General features: G+C 45.4%; 1 pseudogene; it reads left to right on the forward strand.

Moving 5' to 3' along the window:
• The first annotated feature begins 462 nt into the window (after positions 1–462).
• LOC147124401 (5S ribosomal RNA) lies at positions 463–580 on the forward strand (annotated as a pseudogene).
• Positions 581–6,741: the final 6,161 nt, after the last annotated feature.

Consider the following 6,741-nt stretch of genomic DNA (forward strand, 5'->3'; position numbering starts at 1 on the left):
AATAAATAAAGAATGGAGTATTGGAAAAGTGAAATTTGCCACAAAGCACTAGGGCTATGTTCCCTGTTATTAGCTTAATTTCAGTGTATATGCAAGCAGATATTGATAAGGACTAAAACCTAAGAAATTCATTTCTTTAACAGTGAAATTTCCTTTGATGAAGTACAGCCAAACTCTCCCAAGCAAGTTTAGTGAATTTAACACTTAAAAACTGGCCTGGCTAGCTCCGTCTGTACAGCATGAGACTCTTAATCTCAGGGTCGTGGTTCAAGCCCCACGTTGGGCAAATTGTGCTTAAAGCGATGGTGATATAGTCGTGAATATAGTTGCCTTCCAAGCAGTTAACCTGGGTTTGATTCCCGGCCATCACAGTTTAATCCTTACATCAGAAACTCCAAGATTGTAACTGAATTTGATGCTGTTCAAAGGGATTTTGATTGCAAAACACAAACGGATATAATTTATGATGGCCACACTACTATGAGCATGCCTGATCTCATCTGATCTTGGAAGCTAAGCAGAGTTGGGCCTGGTTAGTACTTGGATGGGAGACCGCCTGGGAATACCAGGTGCATTATTATTGTTTGTGAGATTGTGGAAATATCTGGAAGAGGAAAAACTGGCTACCTTGACAATGGCCCAGAACTTCAGGTCTCCACGGGTGAGTACGCACGGGGTACTCACCCGTAGGCCCAATGGAAGTGCCGGTTTCCTGCATGCACTGTGCATGCGTGGGAAACCGGCACTTCCGTCCCCCTGAAAGAAGGGGTTCAGAGTTCGAATGCGTGCGCAGGAGAGGCTGCGCGTGCGCATCGAACTTACGTTTTTTTTTGCAGGTTTTCCCGGGAGGGTAAATCTGCAGAAGTTAGACATTTAAAAAGCAGTCGTAAGGCTTGCTTTTTACAAGGTAAGTGGTGAATTAATTAAAATTAAAACATTTTTTCCACAGGCTTATTATTTTTAAATACTTTAAAGAAAGGTAAGTTTATTTTTAGCCCTGTTAGAAAATAAAATTAGTTTTTTCAAAAATTTAAATTATTGTTTAAAATAGTTATTTCATGTAATTTATAGTTTATTTTAAAAATGTGATGTTTTAAAAAAAATTATTTGAAGATTTAGTGATGTTTTGGGACCCGTAGTATTTCTAAGTTTGACAGCCCTTCCTGTCAAATGTATGAATGAAGCATTCCCTGCTCCGATTGGCTCCCCATGGCCCACGTGATCCCAGGGGACGCATCGAACTAACTGCGCCCCTGGGATACACAAGCACTGCGCGCTGGCAGTTGGAGCAGGCCCAGGATTGGAATTCCACGGGGGCCCACAGCTCAACGGCTGGCGCGCTAGGTAAGTGCAGGTCGGGGGCTTACACCCGCAGGAAGCCCCCGACCCGAATTTCTGGGCCATTGTGTCTCCTTTGAGCATTCAGCTTCAGGAAAAGCATTATGTTAAATTTTGTCTTTCATAATTAAGTTATTCTATCACTACATCAGTGAGGTGTGGTTCAAGAATAAAAAAGTGTCAGTTTGCCTCAGTGGTAGCAATCACACCTGAGCCTGAATGTTGTAGGTTCAAGCCGCTCTCCAGGACTTGAGTACATAATCTAGGCTGACACTTTAGTGCAGTACTGAGGGCGTGCTGCATTGTTGAAGCTGCTGTCTTTTGGATGAAATGTTAGACCAAGGTCCCATCTGTAATGATCAGTAACCTGTCATTCTGGAATGGTACACTAGGTGCTGCTGTATGCATATAAGAGTGGGCTACCCACGATGCACTAGGCTACCCACAAGGCAGCAGTCAAGATGGAGGCCTCTACAGATACTGTACCGAGTCCACATGTGCTCAATAAATTGTCTAGCAAAAGGTATCTGTTCTTAATAAAAACGACTAGTTATTGATGAACATAACATGGTACCAGGATTGGTAAGATCTGCTGAATATTGTGCAATGCGACATGGAGAATTTGAAGCCACCAGAGCATTTGAAACGCACAGGAAATGTCGACTACAATTGGCAGACTTTTAAACAACAATTCGAACTCTACATTGCTGCCATCGGGTACGGTACGAAGCCAGACGCAAGGAAAATAGCGTTGCTGCTCACGGTTGCAGGCCCACAGGCGATAGAGGTATTTAATACATTTGTATTTAATCCAGAGGAGAACAGAGAAAATTTAGATGATGTGCTAAAGAAATTTGATACACATTGTTCTCCCAAAAAGAATGAGACCTATGAAAGATACGTGTTCTGTTCAAGGACACAGCAGCAAAATGAGACTTTTGATAGCTTTGTGACCGATCTGAAACTGAAAGCACAGACATGTAATTGCTCTGAGCTGAAAGCATCTATGATTCGTGACCAGATTGTGTTTGGTATTCATGATAAAAAAAGTCAGGGAACGTCTGTTGAGAGAAACCGAACTAACATTGGAAAATGCTGTGAAAATATGCCAAGCCAGCGAGCTAGCTCAAAAGCATGCGAAGACTTTCAGTGAAATCAATAATGATGCGATTGTAGTAAGTGCTGCTGTCGGTGCTGTGTCCTACAAAGGGAAGAAACATGGGCAGAACAGAAATGAAAAGCAATCGGAGGAAGGAATTTTTAATTGTAAACGCTGTGGTTACAAACACCAGTTAAGACAATGCCCAGCATTTGGAAAAATGTGCACAAAATGTCATGGAAAGAATCACTTTGCCGAACAATGCTTTTCAAAAGTAAAAACAAAGAAAGGGCAACAAGTCCAAGTCAAGGTGATTGAGGACACTGATTTAAGTGAGACATTTTTTGTAGGAATGGTGTCATGTGACAATATCAAAAATGATACAGAAAATGTGCAGCCCTCAGGAATGGACAATGCTGAACATAAAATTAATGCAGTAAAAGAGGACAAATGGATGATCCCACTGCAGGTAAATGGAGCATTAGTTACATTGAAACTAGACACTGGGGCAAAAGCAAACTTAATCAGTATGAGTGACATTAAAAATAGGAAAGAAAAGCCCAAAATACAGAAAAAGTCAGTACTACTGAAGAACTATAATGGTCAGAAAATAGATAGCTTAGGTGTATGCAGACTTAAAGTGACAGTCAAAGACAAAGTGCATCATCTCATGTTTTCTGTTGTGGCTGAAGGACTTGATTCACTACTGGGTGACAAAGCTTGTGAAGACTTAGAACTGGTCAAGAGAGTCTACCGTATAAACTGTGCCATAAGCAGACCAGATGACTCGATGGATTCTGTAGTAAATAATTTCCAGGATGTGTTCAAAGGATTTGGAGTTCTACCATTCACTTACAAGATCTAGCTAAAGGAGGAGGCTCAGCCAGTGGTACATGCTCCACGAAGAGTTCCAGCACCCCTGCGTGACCGGCTCAAGAATGAACTGGACAGAATGACCACACTAGGAGTCATCAGGAAAGTCGAAGAGCCAACAGACTGGGTTAACATAGATACATAGATACATAGAAGATAGGAGCAGGAGTAGGCCATTCGGCCCTTCGAGCCTGCTCCGCCATTCAATGAGATCATGGCTGATCGTCCAAATTCAGTACCCAGTCCCTGCCTTCTCCCCATATCCCTTGATCCCTTTAGCCTTAGGAAATATATCCAACTCTTTCTTGAATATACTTAATGAACTGGCCTCCACCGCCCTCTGTGGCAGAGAATTCCACAGGTTCACCACTCTCTGGATGAAGAAATTCCTCCTCATTTCAGTCCTAAATGGCTTACCCCTTATCCTTAGACTATGACCCCTGTTTCTGGACCCCCCGGCCACCAGAAACATCCTTCCTGCATCTAGTCTGTCCAGGCCTGACAGAATTTTATAGGTTTCGATGAGATCCCCTCTCAATCTTCTAAACTCCAGTGAGTATAAGCCCAATCGACCCAATCTCTCCTCATACGTCATTCCTGCCATCCCAGGTATCAGCCTGGTGAATCTTCGCTGCACTCCTTCCATGGCAAGCACGTCCTTAGGTAAGGCGACCAAAACTGCACACAATACTCAAGGTGTGGTCTCACGAAGGCCCTGTAGCAAGACATCCTTGTTCTTGTACTCGAACCCTCTTGCTATGAAGGCCAACATACCATTTACCTTCTTAACCGCCTGCTGCACCTGCATGCTTACCTTCAGCGACTGGTGTACAAGAACACCCAGGTCTCTTTGCACTTCCCCTTCTCCCAAACTATTACCATTCAAATAATAATCTGCCTTCCTGTTTTTGCCACCAAAGTGGATAACCTCACATTTATCCACATTATAGTGCATTTGCCATGTTTCTGCCCAATCACCCAACCTGTCCAAATTGTGCTGGAGTTTCACGACATTCTCCTCACAGCATACCCTCCCCCCCCCAGCTTTGTGTCGTCTGCAAATTTGGAGATATTACATCCAATTCCCTCGTCCAGATCATTAATATATATTGTGAACAGCTGGGGTCCACCGATCCTTGCGGTACCCCACTAGTCACTGCCTGCCACTCGGAAAATGACCCATTTATTCCAACTCTTTGCTTCCTGTCCGCCAACCAGTTCTCTATCCAAGTCAATACCTTGCCCCCAATCCCATGTGCCTTAATTTTGCACGCTAATCTCCATGGTATGTGTAATGAAAAAGAACAATGATCTAAGAATATGCATGGATCCAAAGGACTTAAATGCAAACATAAAACGTGAACACTACCAGATTCCCAAGCGAGAAGAAATCACCAGTGAAATGTCAGGTGCCAGATACTTTACAAAGCTCGATGCCTCACAAGGATTTTGGCAACAAAACTGGATGAAGAGAGCACCAAATACTGTTCCTTCAACACACCATTTGGCAGGTATTGTTTCCTCAGAATGCCTTTCGGGATAATATCTGCATCTGAAATCTTTCATAGAGCGATGGAACACATAATTAAAGGTCTGGAAGGAGTTTGGGTCTATGTTGATGACATCATCATCTGGGGCTCCACACTGAAAGAACACAATGAGAGACTGACTAAAGTGCTACAGAGCATATGCCAGAATGGACTGAAGCTCAACAAAGCCAAGTGTCAGTTTGGCGTCCAGGAAGTCACTTTCCTAGGAGATTATCTGGTAAAGGAATAGAGCCAGCTATGGAAAAAGTAAACGTCATACTCAAAATGCCCCGACCCACTGACAAAAAAGGAGTGCTACGCATCATGGGGATGATAAACTTCATTGGAAAGTTCATTCCTAACTTGTCAGCCAAGACAGCCTGTCTGCGAGACCTGCTACGTAAAACAAATGAGTTCGCATGGACAGAAAGACATGAACAAGAGTGGATAAACCTCAAAACAGTGCTGACAACCACACCTGCACTCACCTTCTTTGACCCAACAAAAAGAATCAAAGTGTCAACGGATGCATCAAAAGATGGCCTAGGTGCGGTCTTGCTACAAGCAGAGGGTGAAGATTGGAAGCCTGTTGCCTATGCCTCCAGGTCTATGACTGATACTGAGTGTCGATATGCCCAGATTGAAAAGGAATGTCTAGGCTTGGTAGTTGGACTAGAAAAGTTTCATGGCTACATATATGGACTTCCCACCTTCACAGTTGAGACAGACCACAGCCCACTGGTTGCCATCATAAAAAAGAACCTGAATGAGATGTCTCCAAGGATTCAATGACTCATGATGAAGCTGCAAAGATATGACTTTGAACTGATCTACACACCAGGCAAATACATAGTGTTAGCAGATGCACTATCCCGAGCACCCACAATGAGTCATGTGAGCTCCACTGAAGAAGACGTGGATGTTCATGTGAGTATGGTCACTGCTGCGCTGCCTGTGTCAGACACAAAATCAAAACAAATAGCAGAAGAAACAGTAAAAGATACAGTATTACAAACAGTAATAGAGAACATTCATCATGGTTGGCCAAAAGGTTCCTGTCCAAAATATTTTCACATAAGGTCAGAATTGAGTGTCGCAAGTGGACTATTACTTAAACAGAACAGAATAGTCATTCCACAGGCTCTACGTCAAGACATGCTCAAAAGGATTCATGAGGGACACCTCGGAATTGAAAAATGCAAAAGGAGAGCAAGAGACACTGGCCTAGAAATTCAGTGGCCTGCGCCACCAGTTTGCGCCCAAAGAGGGCTTTTGCGCCAGTCTGCAAACTTCAGGCGAAATTCAGTGGTGCACTAATGGCGGCGTTAGGCTGTGGCGCTGCGCCGCCACCGATGACGTAATCGGTGTGCGCAGCGCCCCGTTTCCGCGAAGAACGCCATATTAAGTCGCGCCCGCCTCTTCAGCGCCGGCCGCAAACAGCGACCGGTACACAGGGCCTACCTGTGGCGGTAGTGGCGGTAATTAAAGTGGAGGTGCGGCCGGCCGCTTTTTCGGCAGCCGCCTGCCCGCACCTCCTTCCCCGGCCTCCTCCACCCCCCCCCCCCCCGCGGCATTGCCGGCTGGTTTCCGGGAGCCCGGCACTTCTCCGTTCTGCCGGGCTCTTTTGCCGGCACTCGCGATCGGGGCTCCGGCTGCTGCAGGCACCTCCCCCTTAAGAGAGGGAGGAAGGCCTGCAGTACCGCAGCCTGCCGCTCCGCTGCGGGTGGCGCTGCGGCCACTAGCGCGCCGATAATCAGTTTCAGCGCCCAAGCGGGGCGCCGAAACCCCTGTTTAGCGGCCGCCTTCCACTTGGTGCGCTGACACTGAATATCCCGCTTGCGCAAGTGGATCCGCGCGCAGCGGTAATTCCGGCGCCCAGGCGAGCTGGGCGCCCCAAAATGA

This window comes from Somniosus microcephalus, chromosome 1, assembly GCF_052327205.1.
Source record: "Somniosus microcephalus isolate GS21.2 chromosome 1, FLI_Smic_1.0, whole genome shotgun sequence".
NCBI lineage: Eukaryota > Metazoa > Chordata > Chondrichthyes > Squaliformes > Somniosidae > Somniosus > Somniosus microcephalus.